At 34.5% G+C, this 21,392-nt stretch overlaps 1 protein-coding gene and 6 non-coding genes across 7 annotated transcripts in view; 1 reads left to right on the top strand and 6 right to left on the bottom strand.

Moving 5' to 3' along the window:
- The window catches only part of LOC134855519 (eukaryotic translation initiation factor 4E-like), a 461,161-nt gene that overhangs the window by 243 nt on the left and 439,526 nt on the right, over nucleotides 1-21,392 (top strand). The window lies entirely within an intron of this gene.
- Nucleotides 361-479, bottom strand: LOC134855742 (5S ribosomal RNA). Its single transcript, XR_010164598.1, has one exon. It is a non-coding gene; the product is annotated as a 5S ribosomal RNA (ribosomal RNA).
- Nucleotides 1,641-1,759, bottom strand: LOC134855767 (5S ribosomal RNA). The gene has a single exon (XR_010164622.1). It is a non-coding gene; the product is annotated as a 5S ribosomal RNA (ribosomal RNA).
- Nucleotides 2,828-2,946, bottom strand: LOC134855700 (5S ribosomal RNA). The gene has a single exon (XR_010164559.1). It is a non-coding gene; the product is annotated as a 5S ribosomal RNA (ribosomal RNA).
- Nucleotides 4,015-4,132, bottom strand: LOC134855731 (5S ribosomal RNA). Its single transcript, XR_010164588.1, has one exon. It is a non-coding gene; the product is annotated as a 5S ribosomal RNA (ribosomal RNA).
- Nucleotides 5,295-5,413, bottom strand: LOC134855712 (5S ribosomal RNA). Its single transcript, XR_010164570.1, has one exon. It is a non-coding gene; the product is annotated as a 5S ribosomal RNA (ribosomal RNA).
- On the bottom strand, nucleotides 6,585-6,703 carry LOC134855772 (5S ribosomal RNA). The gene has a single exon (XR_010164627.1). It is a non-coding gene; the product is annotated as a 5S ribosomal RNA (ribosomal RNA).

Genomic DNA, 21,392 nt, shown 5'->3' with positions numbered 1-21,392 from the left:
AAGCAGCCCAATTCTCTTGAAAAAGGCAAGAAAAAAATTCAACTGAATTTAAAATTAGCTTTTAGGCCAATTTTCGTCCAAAATGGCCAAAAACCGCACCCCCACCCAAAATTTTAACTGATTTTTAGTCCACTTACACTTAAACTACGAACGTTGTTTTGTGCTCGTTGGAATTTTCCTGAGCTCAATTTTATGAAACGAGATGAAAAAAGTGAAACTTAAACAAAAAAAACAAAAATTTTGAAAAATTTGTTTTTTGCACCACGCTCGATTAGGCTTAACTTTTTGACATCCGCGAACTTAAAACAGCAATAACTCTTAGCGTATAAAAGTAAAAGTAATTATTTTGCCTTAAATAAAAGCCTACAACACGTGGTGTTCCCAGGCGGTCTCCCATCAAAGTACTAACCAGGCCCAAAATTGCTTAACCTCGGTGATCGGACGAGAACCGGTGCATTCAACATGGTATGGTCGTAGGCATTTGAGTTAGTCCGATTTCATTTTTAACCTGACTAGCATATGTCTATGAACATTACTTTTAAAACACTCGCCCTCGCGCGAGAGTAAAATTATGCTCTTATACCATGAAAAACTTTGCACGCTCACGTTATAATTTATGCACTTCAAACTAAAATTTAAAAATTGACATTAATTGGAATTTTTTGGCCCAATGTGTTTTATGGCCAAATCGGCTGGTCAAAACCTACGGAGCATGTACAGGGTGTCTTGGATGACCATCTATGGCATGATAGCCGCACATTCACTGTAAGTGGCATATGATTGAATACCAGCCAGGATACTGTCAGTTGCTTTTAGCCTAATGTTGTGATAAATTTATTAAATAGGTAAGTATTCAAATCGATTTGATAAGTTTTCTTTGAATGCACTCTGCGACAGCGGAGAACAGCCCAATTTTTTTGAAAAATGCAAGAAAAAAGTTGCACTAAATTAAAGTTAGCTTTTAAGCCGATTTTCGTCTAAAATGGCCGAAATTCGGCTCCCCCAAAAAATTTTAACTGATGATTACTCCACGTACATTTAAGCTACAAATGTAGTTTTGGGCTCGTTGGAATTTTCCTGAGCTCAAACTATTGAAACAAGATGAAAAAAGTGAAATTTAAACAAAAAAAAAACAAAAATTTTGAAAGTTTCATTTTTTGCACCACGCTCGAGTAGGCTTAACTTTTAGACATCACAGGGATTTCAAAAGCTTATAACTTTAAGTTGGACGGACAAAATGGGTTCATTTTCTCAGTCCCCCAAGATTCGACCATGATCTTATGAACCAAATAATAAATTTTGGAAATTTTAAAATTTTTGGGCAAGTTATGGACGTTCGCGCAATTCACCAGGCTCGATTGACCTTAACTTTTTGACATCACCGAAATTCAAAAGGCTATAACTTAAAAACCCCAAAAGTTATCTTCATTTTTTTTGGCCTATCAGCAGCTGATTGTACGCAAAATGGATACTGCAAAAGAAACTTTTCGTTCGGTTTTGTATTGTTTCGGCTAAAATGTCATCCCATTGAAAATTTTTGAACCACGCTCGATTAGGCTTAACTTTTTGACATCGCCAAACTTTAAACAGCAATAACTTTTAGCGTATAAAAGTAAAAGTTTTAATTTGCTTCAAATAAAAATTTACAATACATGGTGTTCCCAGGCGGTCTCCCATCCAAGTACTAACCAGGCCCAAAGTTGCTTAACTTCGGTGATCGGACGAGAACCGGTGCATTCAACATGGTATGGTCGTAGGCATTTGAGTTACTCCGCTTTCATTTTTATCCTGACTAGCATATGTCTGTGTACATTACTTTTAAAACAATCACTCTCGCGCGAGAGTAAAAATATGCTCTTATACTATGTAAAAATTTGCACGCTCACGTTATAATTTATGCACTTCAAACTAAATTTTAAAAATTGACATTAATTGGAATTTTTTGGCCCAATGTGTTTTATGGCCAAATCGGCTGGTCAAAACCTACGGAGCATGTACAGGGTGTCTTGGATGACCATCTATGACATGATAGCCGCACATTCACTGTAAGTGGCATATGATTGAATACCAGCCAGTATACTGTCAGTTGTTTTTAGCCTAAAGGTTGTGATAAAATTATGCTTAAAAATTGTGATACTTAAAAGTTAGATTTTAGGCCAATTTTCGTCCAAAATGGCCGAAATTCGGGTCCCCCCAAATTTTCAACTGATGATTACTCCACGTACAGTTAAGCTAGAAACGTCGTTTTGGGCTCGTTGGAATTTTCCTGAGCTGTAATTTATGAAACAAGATAAAAAAATGAACTTTCAACGAAAAAAACCAAAAATTTTTGAAAGTTTCATTTTTTGCACCACGCTCGATTAGGCGTAACTTTTTGACATCACCGAGATTTCAAAAGCTTATAACTGTAAGTTGAACGGACAAAATGGGCTCATTTTCTCAATCCCTCAAGATTCGACAATGATCTTATGAACCAAATAATAACTTTTGGAAATTTTAAAATATTTGGGCAAGTTATGGACGTTCGCGCAATTCACCAGGCTCGATTGAGCTTAACTCTTTGACATCAACGAAATTCAAAGGCTATAACTGAAAGACCCCAATAGTTATCTCCATTATTTTTTGCCTATCAGCAGCTGATTGTACGCAAAATTGATACTGCAAAAAAAACTTTTCGTTCGGTTTTGTATTGTTTTGGCTAAGAATTGACCCATTGAAAATTTTTGCACCACGCTCGATTAGGCTTAACTTGATTACATCACCAAACTTTAAACAGCAATAATTTTTAGCGTATAAAACTAAAATTATTACTCTTGCTTTGAATAAAAGCCTACAACACCTGGTGTTCCCAGGCGGTCCCCCATCCAAGTACTAACTAGGCCCAATGTTGCTTAACTTCGGTGATCGGACGAGAACCGGTGCATTCAACATGGTATGGTTGTAGGCATTTGAGTTACTCCGCTTTCATTTTTATCCTGACTAGCATATGTCTGTGTACATTACTTTTAAAACAATCACTCTCGCGCGAGAGTAAAAATATGCTCTTATACTATGTAAAAATTTGCACGCTCACGTTATAATTTATGCACTTCAAACTAAATTTTAAAAATTGACATTAATTGGAATTTTTTGGCCCAATGTGTTTTATGGCCAAATCGGCTGGTCAAAACCTACGGAGCATGTACAGGGTGTCTTGGATGACCATCTATGACATGATAGCCGCACATTCACTGTAAGTGGCATATGATTGAATACCAGCCAGTATACTGTCAGTTGTTTTTAGCCTAAAGGTTGTGATAAAATTATGCTTAAAAATTGTGATACTTAAAAGTTAGATTTTAGGCCAATTTTCGTCCAAAATGGCCGAAATTCGGGTCCCCCCAAATTTTCAACTGATGATTACTCCACGTACAGTTAAGCTAGAAACGTCGTTTTGGGCTCGTTGGAATTTTCCTGAGCTGTAATTTATGAAACAAGATAAAAAAATGAACTTTCAACGAAAAAAACCAAAAATTTTTGAAAGTTTCATTTTTTGCACCACGCTCGATTAGGCGTAACTTTTTGACATCACCGAGATTTCAAAAGCTTATAACTGTAAGTTGAACGGACAAAATGGGCTCATTTTCTCAATCCCTCAAGATTCGACAATGATCTTATGAACCAAATAATAACTTTTGGAAATTTTAAAATATTTGGGCAAGTTATGGACGTTCGCGCAATTCACCAGGCTCGATTGAGCTTAACTCTTTGACATCAACGAAATTCAAAGGCTATAACTGAAAGACCCCAATAGTTATCTCCATTATTTTTTGCCTATCAGCAGCTGATTGTACGCAAAATTGATACTGCAAAAAAAACTTTTCGTTCGGTTTTGTATTGTTTTGGCTAAGAATTGACCCATTGAAAATTTTTGCACCACGCTCGATTAGGCTTAACTTGATTACATCACCAAACTTTAAACAGCAATAATTTTTAGCGTATAAAACTAAAATTATTACTCTTGCTTTGAATAAAAGCCTACAACACCTGGTGTTCCCAGGCGGTCCCCCATCCAAGTACTAACAGGGCCAATGTTGCTTAACTTCGGTGATCGGACGAGAACCGGTGCATTCAACATGGTATGGTTGTAGGCATTTGAGTTACTCCGCTTTCAATTTTATCCTGACTAGCATATGTCTATATAGATAACTTTTAAAACACTCGTACTCCCGCGAGAGTAAAAATATGCTCTTATACCTTGTAAAAATTTGCACGCTCACGGTATAATTTATGCATTTCGAACAAAATTATAAAAGTTGACATTGTTTGGAATTTTTTGGCACAATGTGTTTTATGGCCAATTCGGGTATTCAAACATACGGAGCGTGTACATGTTGTTTCGGATGACCGTCTATGGCATGATAGCCGCCCATTCACTGTAAGTGGCATTTGATTGAATACCAGACAGGATACTGTCAGATGCTTTTAGCCTAATGTTGTGATAAATTTATTAGATAGGTAAGTATTCAAATCGATTTGATAAGTTTTCTTTGAATGCACTCTGCGACAGCGGAGAACAGCCCAATTTTCTTGAAAACTGCAAGAAAAAAGTTGCACTAAATTAAAATTAGCTTTTAGGCCGATTTTCGTCCAAAATGGCCGAAAATCGGGTCCCCCCAAAATTTTAACTGAAGATTACCCCACGTACACTTGAGCTACAAATGTCGTTTTAAGCTCCTTGGAATTTCCCTGAGCTCAAACTTATGAAACAAGAATTAAAAAAAAAGGGAAATTTAAACAAAAAAGAAAACGAAATTTTTGAAAAATTCATTTTTTGCATAACAATCGATTAGGCTTAAATTTTGGCATCACAGAGTTTTCAAAAGCGTATAATTTTGTGTTGGTCCGATGAAATCGGTTCATTCACTCAGTCGTTCAAGATTCGTCCATAATCTTATGATCCAAATAATAAATTTTGGAAGTTTTAAAAATTTTGGGCAAGTTATGGCCGTTGGCGCAATTCACCAGGCTCGATTGAGCTTAACTTTTTGACATCAACGAAATTCAAAGGCTATAACTGAAAGACCCCAATAGTTATCTCCATTATTTTTTGCCTATCAGCAGCTGATTGTACGCAAAATTTATACTGCAAAAAAAACTTTTCGTTCGGTTTTGTATTGTTTTGGCTAAGATTTGACCCATCGAAAATTTTTGCACCACGCTCGATTAGGCTTAACTTGATGACATCACCAAACTTTAAACTGCAATAATTTTTAGCGTATAAAACTAAAAGTATTACTTTTGCTTTGAATAAAAGCCTACAACACCTGGTGTTCCCAGGCGGTCCCCCATCCAAGTACTAACCAGGCCCAAGGTTGCTTAACTTCGGTGATCGGACGAGAACCGGTGCATTCAACATAGTATGGTCGTAGGCATTTGAGTTACCCCGCTTTCATATATATATATATATATATATATCCTGACTAGCATATGTCTATGAACATTACTTTTAAAACAGTCGCCCTCGCGCGAGAGTAAAAATATGCTCTTATACCATGTAAAATTTTGCACGCTCACGTTATATTTTATGCATTTCGAACAAAAATTTGAAAATTGACATTGTTTGGAATTTTTTTGGCCCAATGTGTTTTATGGCCAAATCGGCTGGTCAAAACCTATGGAGCGTGTACAAGGTGCCTTGAATGACCATCTATGGCATGATAGCCGCACATTCACTGTAAGTGGCATATGATTGAATACCAGCCAGGATACTGTAAGTTGCTTTTAGCCTAATTGTTGTGATAAACTTATTAAATAGGTAAGTATTCAAATCTATTTGATAAGTTTTCTTCGAATGCACTCTACGACAGCGGAGGGCAGCCCAATTCTCTTGAAAAATGCAAGAAAAAATTGCACTAAAATAAAGTTAGCTTTTAGGCCGATTTTCGTCCAAAATGGCCGAAAATCGGGTCCCCCCAAAGTTTTAACTGAAGATTACTCCACGTACACTTGAGCTACAAATGTCGTTTTAAGCTCCTTGGAATTTCCCTGAGCTCAAACTTATGAAACAAGAATAAAAAAAAGGGAAATTTAAACAAAAAAGAAAACAAAATTTTTGAAAAATTCATTTTTTGCATAACAATCGATTAGGCTTAAATTTTGGCATCACAGAGTTTTCAAAAGCATATAATTTTGTGTTGGTCCGATGAAATCGGTTCATTCACTCAGTCGTTCAAGATTCGACCATAATCTTATGATCCAATTAATATAATTTGGAAGTTTTAAAAATTTTGGGCAAGTTATGGCCGTTGGCGCAATTCACCAGGCTCGATTGGGCTTAACTTTGACATCACCGAAATTCAAAAGACTATAACTCAAAGACCCTAAAAGTTATCTCCTTTATTTTTGACCTGTCAGCAGCTGAATGTGCACAAAATTGATACTGCAAATGAATTTTTCGGTTTTGTATTGTTTCGGCCAAAATTTGACCCGTTGAAAAAATTTGCACCACAACCGATTAGGCTTAACTTTTTGACATCACCGAACTTTAAACAGCAATGACTCTTAACGTAAAAGGTTAAAGTTTTACTTTGGCCTTAAATAAAAACCTACAACACCTGGTGTTCCCAGGCGGTCTCCCGTCCAAGTACTAACTAGTCTCAATGTTGCTTAACTTCGGTGATCGGACGAGAACCGGTGCATTCAACATGGTATGGTCGTAAGCATTTGAGTTACTCTGCTTTCATTTATATCCTGATTAGCATATATCTAAGTACTTTTTGTTATTGTTTAGAAATTATCAGTATTGATGGTTTCGAGTGCTTTTCCGTATCTTAATACACTGTTTTTCTGATGTTTTTGAATTAGTAACGTGCAAAAATAGAAATTTCACTGGTCAAACTTAAAACAACGAAATTCCTAAACTTTAATTTTTAAAATTGCAAAAAAATCTTTAATATTTCAAATGCGAAAATTTTTTTTAAAGTTTTACTTCGAATGCGAAACTTTTTTTTTTTTTTAAAAACAAGTATGCAAGAAAAATTATGAAAAGTTTTGCATATTGCAAAATTTGTAACTTTTTTTACATAATTGCGAAAATTTTTCAAAAAAATTTTTGCACAATTATTCATGGTTTTTTTAAAAAATAAATGTAAAAACCAAACTTCTTTCTTCTTATGCAAATGCAAAAATTGCAAAAAAAATTTTGTAAAAAACTTTGAGTGATATTCCCTATTTTAATACAATGTTTTTCCGATGTTTTTGATCAATATAACTGCAAAAAAGAGATTTCTTTACCATCAAAATTTAAAAAAAGAATTTCATTTATTCTAATTATTAACAGTGCAAGAAAATCTGGGAACAGTTTTCTTTACAATGAGAAAATATTCAATGAAATTTTTCTAAATTTGCAAGATTTTCGTTGATTTTTTTTTGAAAAGTATGCAAAAAAACATCAAAATTTTTGCATATTGCAAAATTTGTAAAGTTTTTTCAAAATACGCAAATTTGTTTGAGAAAGTTTTGAACGATGAATCATTTTTCATGATTTTTTAAAAAATAAATTCAAAAACCAAACTTCTTTTTTCTTACGCAAATGCAAAAATTGCAAATTTATTGAAAAAAAATTGTTAAATAAATGCTAAAACTTTTTTATAATCGATGACTTTGAGTGCGATTCCTTATCTTAATGCATTGTTTTTCCAATTATTTTGAAAAACACACATGCAAAAAAGAGATTTCGTTACGATCAAAATTGAAACAAAGATTTTGATTTACTTCAATTAATAACAGCGCAAGAAAATTCTGTTTCAGTTTTTTTTAAAATTCGAAAATATTTAATAAAATTTTGCTTAATTTGCGACATTTTCTTTGGTTTTCTTAACAAGTGTGTCAGAAATATTATGAAAATTTTTGCATGGTGCAAAAATTGATGTAGAGTTTTTAACATGTTTGCAAAAATTGGTTTAATTTTTTTGCCATCTTTCTAACAAAACTCTGTAAAAGTATTTACCAGTTGCATAATTAATTTCATTTTTAACGAAGTTTTTCAACAAACTGTTGAAAAAACTTCAATTTTCGAGTTTTTAAACAATTTTTTCTATCATCTTTCTGTTTCTATCTCTTTAAAATAGAATTACTAGATGCAAAGAAAATAAATAACAAAACACAAGGCAATAACCGTCCTGATATGTATCTCCAGTGCCTAAATAAATTACACAATATGTTTATGAATTAAATATTTTTGTTCCATCTTTAAAATCAAGAATCAGGTGAACTTGTGGGCACCAACGAAACAGTGAACAACACAGAGTATCCGACTTTTGCTTCCGAATCAGCATAATGGACGAATCAGCAGTATTGGACGAATCAGCATAATGGACGAATCAGCAGTAATGGACGAATCAGCATAATGGACGAATCAGCAGTAATGGACGAATCAGCATAATGGACGAATCAGCAGTAATGGACGAATCAGCATAATGAACGAATCAGCAGTAATGGACGAATCAGCATAATAGACGAATCAGCAGTAATGGACGAATCAGCATAATGGACGAATCAGCAGTAATGGACGAATCAGCATAATGGACGAATCAGCAGTAATGGACGAATCAGCATAATGGACGAATCAGCAGTAATGGACGAATCAGCATAAAGGACGAATCAGCAGTAATGGACAAATCAGCATAATGGACGAATCAGCAGTAATGGACGAATCAGCATAATGGACGAATCAGCAGTAATGGACGAATCAGCATAATGGACGAATCAGCAGTAAATGACGAATCAGCATAATGGACGAATCAGCAGTAATGGACGAATCAGCATAATGGACGAATCAGCAGTAATGGATGGATCAGCATAATGGACGAATCAGCAGTAATGGACGAATCAGCATAATGGACGAATCAGCAGTAATGGACGAATCAGCATAATGGACGAATCAGCAGTAATGGACGAATCAGCATTATGGACGAATCAGCAGTAATGGACGAATCAGCATAATGGACGAATCAGCAGTAATGGACGAATCAGCATAATGGACGAATCAGCAGTAATGGACGAATCAGCATAATGGACGATTCAGCAGTAATGGACGAATCAGCATAATGGACGAATCAGCAGTAATGGACGAATCAGCATAATGGACGAATCAGCAGTAATGGACGAATCAGCATAATGGACGAATCAGCAGTAATGGACGAATCAGCATAATGGACGAATCAGCAGTAATGGACGAATCAGCATAATGGACGAATCAGCAGTAATGGACGAATCAGCATAATGGACGAATCAGCAGTAATGGACGAATCAGCATAATGGACGAATCAGCAGTAATGGACGAATCAGCATAATCGACGAATCAGCAGTAATGGACGAATCAGCATAATGGACGAATCAGCAGTAATGGACGAATCAGCATAATGGACGAATCAGCAGTAATGGACGAATCAGCATAATGGACGAATCAGCAGTAATGGACGAATCAGCATAATGGACGAATCAGCAGTAATGGACGAATCAGCATAATGGACGAATCAGCAGTAATGGACGAATCAGCATAATGGACGAATCAGCAGTAATGGACGAATCAGCATAATGGACGAATCAGCAGAAATGGACGAATCAGCATAATGGACGAATCAGCAGTAATGGACGAATCAGCATAATGGACGAATCAGCAGTAATGGACGAATCAGCATAATGGACGAATCAGCAGTAATGGACGAATCAGCATAATGGACGAATCAGCAGTAATGGACGAATCAGCATAATGGACGAATCAGCAGTAATGGACGAATCAGCATAATGGACGAATCAGCAGTAATGGACGAATCAGCATAATGGACGAATCAGCAGTAATGGACGAATCAGCATAATGGACGAATCAGCAGTAATGGACGAATCAGCAAAATGGACGAATCAGCAGTAATGGACGAATCAGCATAATGGATGAATCAGCAGTAATGGACGAATCAGCATAATGGACGAATCAGCAGTAATGGACGAATCAGCATAGTGGACGAATCAGCAGTAATGGACGAATCAGCATAATGGACGAATCAGCAGCAATGGACGAATCAGCATAATGGACGAATCAGCAGTAATGGACGAATCAGCATAATGGACGAATCAGCAGTAATGGACGAATCAGCATAATGGACGAATCAGCAGTAATGGACGAATCAGCATAATGGACGAATCAGCAGTAATGGACGAATCAGCATAATGGACGAATCAGCAGTAATGGACGAATCAGCATAATGGACGAATCAGCAGTAATGGACGAATCAGCATAATGGACGAATCAGCAGTAATGGACGAATCAGCATAATGGACGAATCAGCAGTAATGGACGAATCAGCATAATGGACGAATAAGCAGTAATGGACGAATCAGCATAATGGACGAATCAGCAGTAATGGACGAATCAGCATAATGGACGAATCAGCAGTAATGGACGAATCAGCATAATGGACGAATCAGCAGTAATGTACGAATCAGCATAAAGGACGAATCAGCAGTAATGGACGAATCAGCATAATGGACGAATCAGCAGTAATGGACGAATCAGCATAATGGACGAATCAGCAGTAATGGACGAATCAGCATAATGGACGAATCAGCAGTAATGGACGAATCAGCATAATGGACGAATCAGCAGTAATGGACGAATCAGCATAATGGACGAATCAGCAGTAATGGACGAATCAGCATAATGGACGAATCAGCAGTAATGGACGAATCAGCATAATGGACGAATCAGCAGTAATGGACGAATCAGCATAATGGACGAATCAGCAGTAATGGACGAATCAGCATAATGGACGAATCAGCAGTAATGGACGAATCAGCATAATGGAAGAATCAGCAGTAATGGACGAATCAGCATAATGGACGAATCAGCAGTAATGGACGAATCAGCATAATGAACGAATCAGCAGTAATGGACGAATCAGCATAATGGACGAATCAGCAGTAATGGACGAATCAGCATAATGGACGAATCAGCAGTAATGGACGAATCAGCATAATGGACGAATCAGCAGTAATGGACGAATCAGCATAATGGACGAATCAGCAGTAATGGACGAATCAGCATAATGGACGAATCAGCAGTAATGGACGAATCAGCATAATGGACGAATCAGCAGTAATGGACGAATCAGCATAATGGACGAATCAGCAGTAATGGACGAATCAGCATAATGGACGAATCAGCAGTAATGGACGAATCAGCATAATGGACGAATCAGCAGTAATGGACGAATCAGCATAATGGACGAATCAGCAGTAATGGACGAATCAGCATAATGGACGAATCAGCAGTAATGGACGAATCAGCATAATGGACGAATCAGCAGTAATGGACGAATCAGCATAATGGACGAATCAGCAGTAATGGACGAATCAGCATAATGGACGAATCAGCAGTAATGGACGAATCAGCATAATGGACGAATCAGCAGTAATGGACGAATCAGCATAATGGACGAATCAGCAGTAATGGACGAATCAGCATAATGGACGAATCAGCAGTAATGGACGAATCAGCATAATGGACGAATCAGCAGTAATGGACGAATCAGCATAATGGACGAATCAGCAGTAATGGACGAATCAGCATAATGGACGAATCAGCAGTAATGGACGAATCAGCATAATGGACGAATCAGCAGTAATGGACGAATCAGCATCATGGACGAATCAGCAGTAATGGACGAATCAGCATAATGGACGAATCAGCATAATGGACGAATCAGCAGTAATGGACGAATCAGCATAATGGACGAATCAGCAGTAATGGACGAATCAGCATAATGGACTAATCAGCAGTAATGAACGAATCAGCATAATGGACGAATCAGCAGTAATGGACGAATCAGCATAATGGACGAATCAGCAGTAATGGACAAATCAGCATAATGGACGAATCAGCAGTAATGGATCTTTGCGCCCTACTTTCTTTTTACTAAGATTAGAGACATCTTGAGGTAACATAGACCCTGATCTACTAAGACTCGTACTTTAACAATTACTTCATAGGACATATGGGGTAACATAGACCCTGATCTACTAAGACTCGTACTTTAACAATTACTTCATAGGACATATGGGGTAACATAGACCCTGATCTACTAAGACTCGTACTTTAACAATTACTTCATAGGACATATGGGGTAACATAGACCCTGATCTACTAAGACTCGTACTTTAACAATTACTTCATAGGACATATGGGGTAACATAGACCCTGATCTACTAAGACTCGTACTTTAACAATTACTTCATAGGACATATGGGGTAACATAGACCCTGATCTACTAAGACTCGTACTTTAACAATTACTTCTTAGGACATATGGGGTAACATAGACCCTGATCTACTAAGACTCGTACTTTAACAATTACTTCATAGGACATATGGGGTAACATAGACCCTGATCTACTAAGACTCGTACTTTAACAATTACTTCATAGGACATATGGGGTAACATAGACCCTGATCTACTAAGACTCGTACTTTAACAATTACTTCATAGGACATATGGGGTAACATAGACCCTGATCTACTAAGACTCGTACTTTAACAATTACTTCATAGGACATATGGGGTAACATAGACCCTGATCTACTAAGACTCGTACTTTAACAATTACTTCATAGGACATATGGGGTAACATAGACCCTGATCTACTAAGACTCGTACTTTAACAATTACTTCATAGGACATATGGTATCAAAAAAAATTTTGGCAATTTATCAAAAAAAAATTTGCCTATTTTTTGTTGCCATTGCATAGTAGTTATAAAAATAGTGATGCTTATTTACTACATTTGATGGTACAGTAAAATGTCTGAAAGTATTTTTATTTCAGATTTCACTTTTCGAGTTAGAAAACGAAAAAAAAACGGCGACGACAGGCTCCATCATTAGCAGCATGCTACTTTCTTTTTACTTGGCTCAACTTTTCTGCATTGTAACTTCCACAAAAACTCAATTGGGACTTGTTCAAACCAGTTTGGAAAATGTCGGGAGTTTCTGCTTCATACAACTTCGGAACGATATTGCTATTATCCTGGTTTCGCTGAACATGTCAGTAGCGTTTGTCTTTTTCCATTAAACTTGGTTTTAATTTTTACAAATATCAAATCAAAAAGGGTCAAGAAAACCAAAAGCCGAATGCTTTCAGTCACTCAAAACTTGGAAATGAATAAACTTTAAGTTCAACTCCGAACTGAAATCGGCCATAATTAAATTGGAAAAAAGTCAACCAAAAAGAAGAAATGGCGGTGAAGAAAACCTAACACGAGGAGAATATCGAATCTCAATTCAGTAAATTGATTTCGAACATGAAAAAACGTCGAGATTTTCTTGCACAGTACCCCCTCCCTCCTTCGCCTACCCTCGCCTACAACAAAAAAACTTCCTAATCCTCATTTGCATAATTTTTGAAATAAAAAACTTGGTCTGCTTGATCTTTTACAATAAAAAAAATCAATTTGGCACATACGGTTTGGAGGCATATATGCCGAATCTGAAAATAACAGAACCCAGCCAGAGCTTAAAAAAATAGAGAATTAAAAACTTTGACGGATTGAATGACGAATTATTGGTCAGACAAAAACTAAAACGGTGATAGGCAGAGTTAGCAATTTGTTTTTTTCACAATGATGGAGGTAAGTATTTCAAAAGAAAATATAAAGGAAAAGTTTTCAAAATTAGTTCAACAAACTTCTTCACTTATTTAACGAAGCACAAAAGGGCAGCCAAGATTGTTTTACAAGTCTTATAAACAATTACTAATTTTGATTACAAATTTTTAAAGTCTGTTTCAAGTTTGTTACATTTGAACCTGATGACTTCTTTTACCTGAAAAATTAGAGGAAAAACAAATCTCCAAAAAAAAACAAGATTGCTCGTATCAGAACAAAAAGATGAATGCTAAGACTGCCCCGCATCCAGTTTCAAGCGTAAATTGTCGATATTATTATGATTTTAGTACCAGTCTTACGACAACTGAGAAAAAAGGATTTTAACCAAGTAATAAACTTTCATAATCCCTCTTTTTGAAATCAAATAAAATCAGTTATAATAAAATGTAATAAATTAGAACCGATTATTTTCATCCAAATTTCTAATATATTTTTTTTACAGAAAAGTCCATTATAATCGATTATAATTGAATATAATCACTATGTTTGCCCATTTTGTTTTCGACCTTCCACAAGAATTGCTTATATTTTATGCTTTTCGTAGACGTTGATTTATGTAAAAGATGGGAAAACTGTGTTAACAATTTTCAAATCAGTTCAAATTTATAACGTTTGTTTTCCTTTTTTTCTTTTTTATTGTTATTTCATAATGCACATTTAAAAATTTTTGACCACCAAAAAATCTTTGCTTCAATTTCATGATTTCTATAGAAGAGTTATATTTCACCTTTTGCGGGGTTCTTTCAACTTAAATGAAGGCTTCCCTATGAAACTTTTTTTTCGTGGATAACTTTTGTGTTCAGATGAACCAAATAGTGACAAGATATCTAGCTTTGAGATTTGTTTGACCTATTTTGATAAGTATTAAAATAGGTTTAAGAGGTTATAGGAGATTATAACAGATTATAAGACATTTTCGTAAAAATTATAATCAATTTTAATAGGTTATAACTGATTATAATGTCACGAAAATTATAATTGTAATATAATCGATCATTTTACATTTTTCATGAGTGCGGGGAGTTCTAACGACGCAACAATTTGCTTTTTAACTGATATTCTATAATGCTTTCTCTCTTGTAAAAAGTGGGATATTATAAATTTTATAACCTTTTTTATACATTTTTTTATCCTTTCTTACAATATGAAACACAACGAACTTTTTTGTTCTCGTAAAGTTTTATTCACAGTAAGCTGAATGCATCATTTCAACCTGGATTGATTTAATTTGACGCCTACGCTTTAATAAGGGCAAACAAAATCGCGCGTTATTTATACGACTTTAAATTGTGATCGAATCGTCAAAGTAGTGCCAAGTTTAAACCATTATGACTTTACGCTAACTGATCACAAGTGAAAAAATTTTTCAATTTGAGCTTTGAGCTTCAATATTTAATCAAAAAATTGAAGTTTGTCTGAGGAAAAAACGGTCACAAATATTTTGTCTTTTTCTTCAAAATTCATGGCACTAGATAAAAATTTCTGGAATCAAAGATTCATGTTGCCTAGAAGATAAGAATTTCCATGCAATATTTTGTGTTCTCGCAGATTTAGTTTTCAATCATTTGGTTGGCAAAATTGATAAAATCATAAGCTAAAAGTTTTTAAAATAAACCTTTCCTTTTTCTTTTCTTCTAGATTTCTTTTTGTTTTTTCATTTCCAAGTTTTTGTGAAATTTCTGTTCAATATTGTATCAGCTTTTTGAAACCAATTCAAGCACTTTGATTTGATGCTTCCTTTCCACATACTTGGATTAATTTCACAAACTTATAACATACAGTTTTCATTCACGGAGCTGTAACACTTATTCCCTGTGTTACTCAAAAAATACCGCATCCATTTTTAGGCTTAAGTATTTGATTATAATTGACTATTATGATGATTTTTGGACGAGTGTAATCGATTATAATTACCAAAATTAGATGTTCAAACTATTTATAATTGATTATAATCGTGACAAATTCCAAGAGAATAAAATCTCTTATAATCGATTATAATTGATTATAGTTCATTTAAAAAACCCTTAACATCAAATATAATCCATTCAAATCAATTATAATCTCTCATTTTGCCAAAATTTTGTCAAAGCAAAACGATATTTGAATTGTATCTAATGGTTTATTTATTTTTTGCTAATAACAAAATCTCTAAAAGATAGATCTCTTGTCACACTTTGGTTCATCTAAACACAAAGTTGTACCACAAAACAAAAATTTCATAGAGATCCTTTCAATATACTTCAAAGGTTCCCGCGTTAAGTGAAAAAAAACCTTCTGATTCAATCAAGAAAATTAATCATTTTCGATTCTGATCTTTGGTGTTTGAAAAAGCTTAAAATAAGCATCTTAAAACAACTCTAATGAAGAAGAAATGAATAAAAAAATCTTATAATTTTGAATTGATTAGAAATCTTCTTAAGTTGTTTACTCATTTTTCAAAGGAACCAACGTCTACAAAAACCATAAAAATTGGGCTATTCAGATGCAAGTTCGATGGCAAAAAGAAGAAACAAAAGGAATTAATACCAATTATAATCGATTACAATGAATTTTTGTGCAAAACTAATGAATTAGAACTTCGAATAAAAATAATGGATTATAATCAAAAATAATTGAATATAATTGTATAGAAAAATAGACGGATAAAAAATCGATTATAATCTACAAAAATGTTATTATAATTGATTATAATTTGATTTCAAAAAGAGAGACTTTAATCAATTATTAATTGAATAAATCGAATGTTTCTCAACTTCAGTGAGAGTGAAACTAAAACAGTAAAATAATCGATTATTAACGCTTAAAACTGGATACGGGAAAAAAACCATAAGATTAAATTAAAACGCTAAACATTGCCATTTATATCTATTGTTTTATTACTAATTATTTTGAACTAGGCACTCAAATATATGTTATTTAGCTGAACAATTTCAACTGAGATCAAAAATGAAACACGATCATCACTCTATGCCTAAATACAGGGGCGAATTTAGAGGGGGCGGACACCCTTTTCCTCAGGGATTCGAACCCCTGCCGATCCCGAGGGTCCTCCTTTTGTTCTATTCTGAGATAGCCATTTTTGGAGGTAACCCCTAAAATTTTTCTAAGGCGCCTTCGGCGCCAATTGTATTTGTTTTGAGGCGGAAAACGCGCAATGAAAAAAACGCAATTTTTTGGTCAAACTTTCCCAAAAAGTTACTATTGTTGGCCCGTTTCTTAAAAAATTTGCCTGCAGCGCACAAATTTTGCCCAAAAAGGATTTTTTTGTGCTCTGGGAGAGCTCGGAAAATCAATTTGATGGACATGAAAAAAGTCGACGAAATTTCCGAAAAGTTTTTGAAAATCTCCCCACCCCCTCGCAAAAATCCCAGACCCGCCCATGCGATAAATACGACAAAAAAATTCTCGATCAACCTATTCATTATTTTTCCGCATTTCCTAAATTGAACACAAAAAATTAAAAACATCCGTTGTGGAGAAGAGGTTGCAAAAGGCACAGTTTTTCTCATTCAGTGACTATTAGTCAAGTACCGATTGCATAATGATTAGGTGAGCTACACTGTTGTAACATATTAGTTTGAGCTAGTAGTGAGCGTCTCTCACTTTTTCGCAATCTGAAGGGTCGCCTTTAAGCCATCGAAACCAAGTTGTGGTGTGCTTTTTATCAGCATCGGTGCAGGTCTTAGGATGCCACTTATGCAGAACTCCCTGGTCCTCCATTCTGAAAACAGCCAATCCCCTTTTGACAACCTTGTTGAACAACTCTTTGTCCTCTCGTCCCCAATTAGAGTATTCTGGGAAGCCGCCAATTTCTCGGAAATCAGAGGCTCTTATGCAAACCATGCCAAAACCGTACCAACGCCAGAAACCGGTTTCCTTATTTTCATCAATCACTTGCGTCAACATTTCCTCGTTAATTTTTCTGGTTCTGAGTGTCTGCGAACTGGATGAATTTCTAGGTTTCTTTTCACTCCATACAACTGGAAAATAGACGCTTCGTTTTTGAACAGTATATGTCTGACATCTTTGGAAGAATTGCTTGTTGCTGAAGATGTCGATATCTGTCAGAAATAGAGTCGTATCTTCGCCGAATATTCTCGTAGCTTCGGTGGCGCCTTTATTCAATAGCCGACCACGGGAAAAAACTGTTGAGCTGTCGATGAGCTGAAATTCGAGAGAGGATTTTATAGTTCTACTGGTTATATATGGCTACAAAGACACTACGAATAAATCTAAACCCATGAGATTTATAAACTGCTCGAGAAATAAAAAAACCTTTTCATTTTGATTAAAACGTAAATTGAAAGTAATTTCGAAAAAAAATCTGATTATGATTGTTTTTTAAAAATCGTAGTATATATTTTTTGAGCTATTTCGTAACACCTACAGTGCTGATTTAAATTATCCGGATAAACGAACAAAACTTGAATTTTCAAACGCGTTTTTCTCAAATTGGGTTAAGATGAGACAAAAAGTGAAGAGATCACAAGTTGCTCAGAATTTAATCAAAATTACTATGGTTCTATTTTTTCTCCGAAATTCTCAACCAAAATTTTACCCCAAAAATGGGTCATTTTGGCTTTTTTCAATTAATCAAGAATTACACTGAAACTACTTTGTTAATTGATGAAAAAATTAAATCGCAAGAAATCTCCTACATAACCAACAAAGTTTAAGGAGGGTTAAATCTCCAGAAGTTTGCGCAAATTGTTTAAAATGTGTTTTTAAACTGAGATTGTGGGTTTTATTTAGTAAAAATCACATTTATGGACTATCAAGTAAAAATTTGTCTCTTTACTAGTTTTTGGAGATTTAACCCTTCCAAAACTTTGTTGGGCTATCTAGGAGGCTTCTTTTGATGTAATTTTTTCATCAATTAACACAAAAGTATCAGTGTAATTTTTGAATAATTGAAAAAAGCCAAAATGACCCACTTTTGGGGTAAAATTTTGGTTGAGAATTTCGGACAAAAATAGCACCATAGTAATTTTGATGAATTTCTAAGCAACTTTTGTTCTCTTCACTTTTTGTCTGATTTCAACCCAATTTGAGAAAAACGCGTTTGAAAATTCAAGTTTTGTTCGTTTTGTCCGGATAATTTAAATCAGCACTGATTTACGATCATACTAAGATAAATTGACCGCACTGACGAGAAATGATTTGAGATCGGTTTTATTGAGATTATGTAGAGATGTCCTTAAAATAGTCAGTTTAAATTGATTTCAAATGTAAAACAAGATTGCTCGTAACAGGCAAATTTTGAATGTTCCACCTTTTTCTTTTTTTTTCAAACTAATCTGTAGAAAGTTTGAAAACTTATAAAAATTCTGAATTCTTGCGCCGGGTTAAGCCGCCGCACACGCGTTAAAAATCTATAGCGCGTTCATTTTCATCCCACGCTGACCCAATAAGACATTTCTAAACTCCAATGAGTGGTGAAAGTTTCAGCTCGTTTCACAGTTATTTTTGTAAAGATTAGTTTTCCATTTTTTTATACGTGGTTTTTTTTATCTAATAAACTTTTATAGATCTCTCTGCACTTCATTGACCAAAGTTGCAGAGAAAAATATGCAATTTTTTCCAAAGAAAACCGTGAAATTAGCGGAAAATAACCAGTATTCCGGTTTTCCGCCATTTTTTCAAAAAAAAGACAGAAAAAAACGGATAATTTTTTTACTTGTCCTATCATCAAAAATTTTATTTCAACGTAGTTTTATCGAAACAAAAACTTTTTGATGAAATGAGTAAACAACCAGAAAGTTTGGTATTTTTTGCTCATTTCACGGTTATTTTAAAAAAGATAGACTTCAGTTTTTTTTGGTGGGTGCTCTTTAGTTCTTCGTTCGAAATTGGTGTACAGAAAAAAATCAACCTTATAGACAAAAAACTCAAAATTTTGAATGAAAATAGGAAATTTAAAAAATCTTCAGCAAAATTAATGGAATTATCTAACCACGTGAAATCTTTGTGATGATTTTTCCAAGAAAAACAATTCTTTCATTTCCAAAATGACCATTTCATCAATTGGCAGAATTGATAAAACCAAATTAATTCGCTCATCTTGATCCATTAACTGCGCGTAATATCTTAAAAACATCTCCAATCGCTCTTTGAATACTTGATATGATGCAATTACGGCAAACTTGTTATTAACGCAATCGTCGAATTTGCAAAGCCGTTTTTTGCTGGTTGATATTTTTGATTTCAAGCAAGTTGGAAAAGATCTTTCAACTTTAAGTTTTGAAACACGACATCCTGATTGCTTGACAAACCCTTTCAAAAAGTTGTGGTCCGAATTGGTCAAAAATGGGTCTGAAAAATATAATTTGTGTAGGCATTTTTCCTGCTTTGCAACTAGCGAATACAATTGGCTGTCAGCGGGTGGTAGAGTTTGACAAGTGATATGGCTGTTTGGCCTTTCTGGATTGTATGAGCCAAGAGTCTTCTGGGTAATCTTCTGAAACAGTAAATTATTCTAACGACCTTTTTAAAAATGAAACAGAGGGCTTAGTTCACAACACATCAGAAAAGTGTTTTACTTTCAGAAATAATTTTTTTCAAAATTTTTTTTAAAAAATAATCCTTCTACTCTCGTAGTAAATTTCACATTTATTCACAAAAACGTCCAATTACTAAAAAATTATGTCCGATATAAGACTCGATTTTTGATTTTTCTGTGAGCTTCTTCTTGCAGAAGATTTAGATATATGCATATATATGTGTGTGTGAGTGTGAGTATGTGTGGTGATACTTAACAACAGTCGGCAGATTCAATTTAATTAGCTGGATCGTTCTTTGTTTTGTTATATTTTGGACAGTATTCATAACTTGTTTTAAAAAAAATCAAATTTTTTTGAAAGAGATTTGTAATTTTTGATTTTTTGAATCGCATAAAATCTGACATAGTAAAAGGACGTTTGAAAATTTTTAAAGGCAACAAATGGTTTAATACAAAATTTTGTCAAGTTTGATTTTTTTAAATTCTACAGATTTTTTTGATAAAATATATGCATTTGAAGGTAAGCATATAGAAGCTGAGTCACAAAGTTATATTTTTTTTCGAAAAAAATAGTAGCAAAAATTGATCACAAACTGTTCTAAAAAACTGCAAAATCATATTTCGTAATGTTTATTGCAGGGACCCATCTTTCCTACTTTTTTAAGATAATTACTGGTTCGATATTAATGCCTGAAGCAAAACTTGAATAGTGCGAGCAATTGTTTTGAAATGCTCTAAAAACTTATGCAAAATGAGGAGCAATTTTTGTTTAGGGAAAGCACGATTTCCAAAATTTTTTGCTGCAAAGAGCTAAAAATCACGAAACAGTTTGACGCCAAAGTTTTACCGATTATATGTTTTTTTTTGAGAAAACTGCCCAAAGCATTGCAAGATTATAAGCGCTCTCTATTTTCTGACGAATAGGTTCGTGCAACTCTGGCTTACTGCGAAGTTACTGGTTACTGGTAACCTGTATACTGGTTTACGGCGAAGTTAGAGGAGAGAAGAATGCAACCAGCTTTTATCTTTATTTCTGATTTCTCTGAACCAAGGGTTTCAGGTTTACCAATATAGTGTAAGATTTAGTTAATAATTATGATTGGTTATTTAATAATATTTTACAGTGAATTAAAAATTTTATAAATAACTAGTTTCAAACTGGTTCCGCACTCTAGGCGAACAAGTTATTTTGATCCA

This window comes from Symsagittifera roscoffensis, chromosome 10, assembly GCF_963678635.1.
Source record: "Symsagittifera roscoffensis chromosome 10, txSymRosc1.1, whole genome shotgun sequence".
Classification (NCBI taxonomy): Eukaryota; Metazoa; Xenacoelomorpha; order Acoela; family Convolutidae; genus Symsagittifera; species Symsagittifera roscoffensis.
The sequence above is the reverse complement of the archived record's forward strand: the minus strand, read 5'-3'. Positions and strand labels throughout refer to the sequence as shown.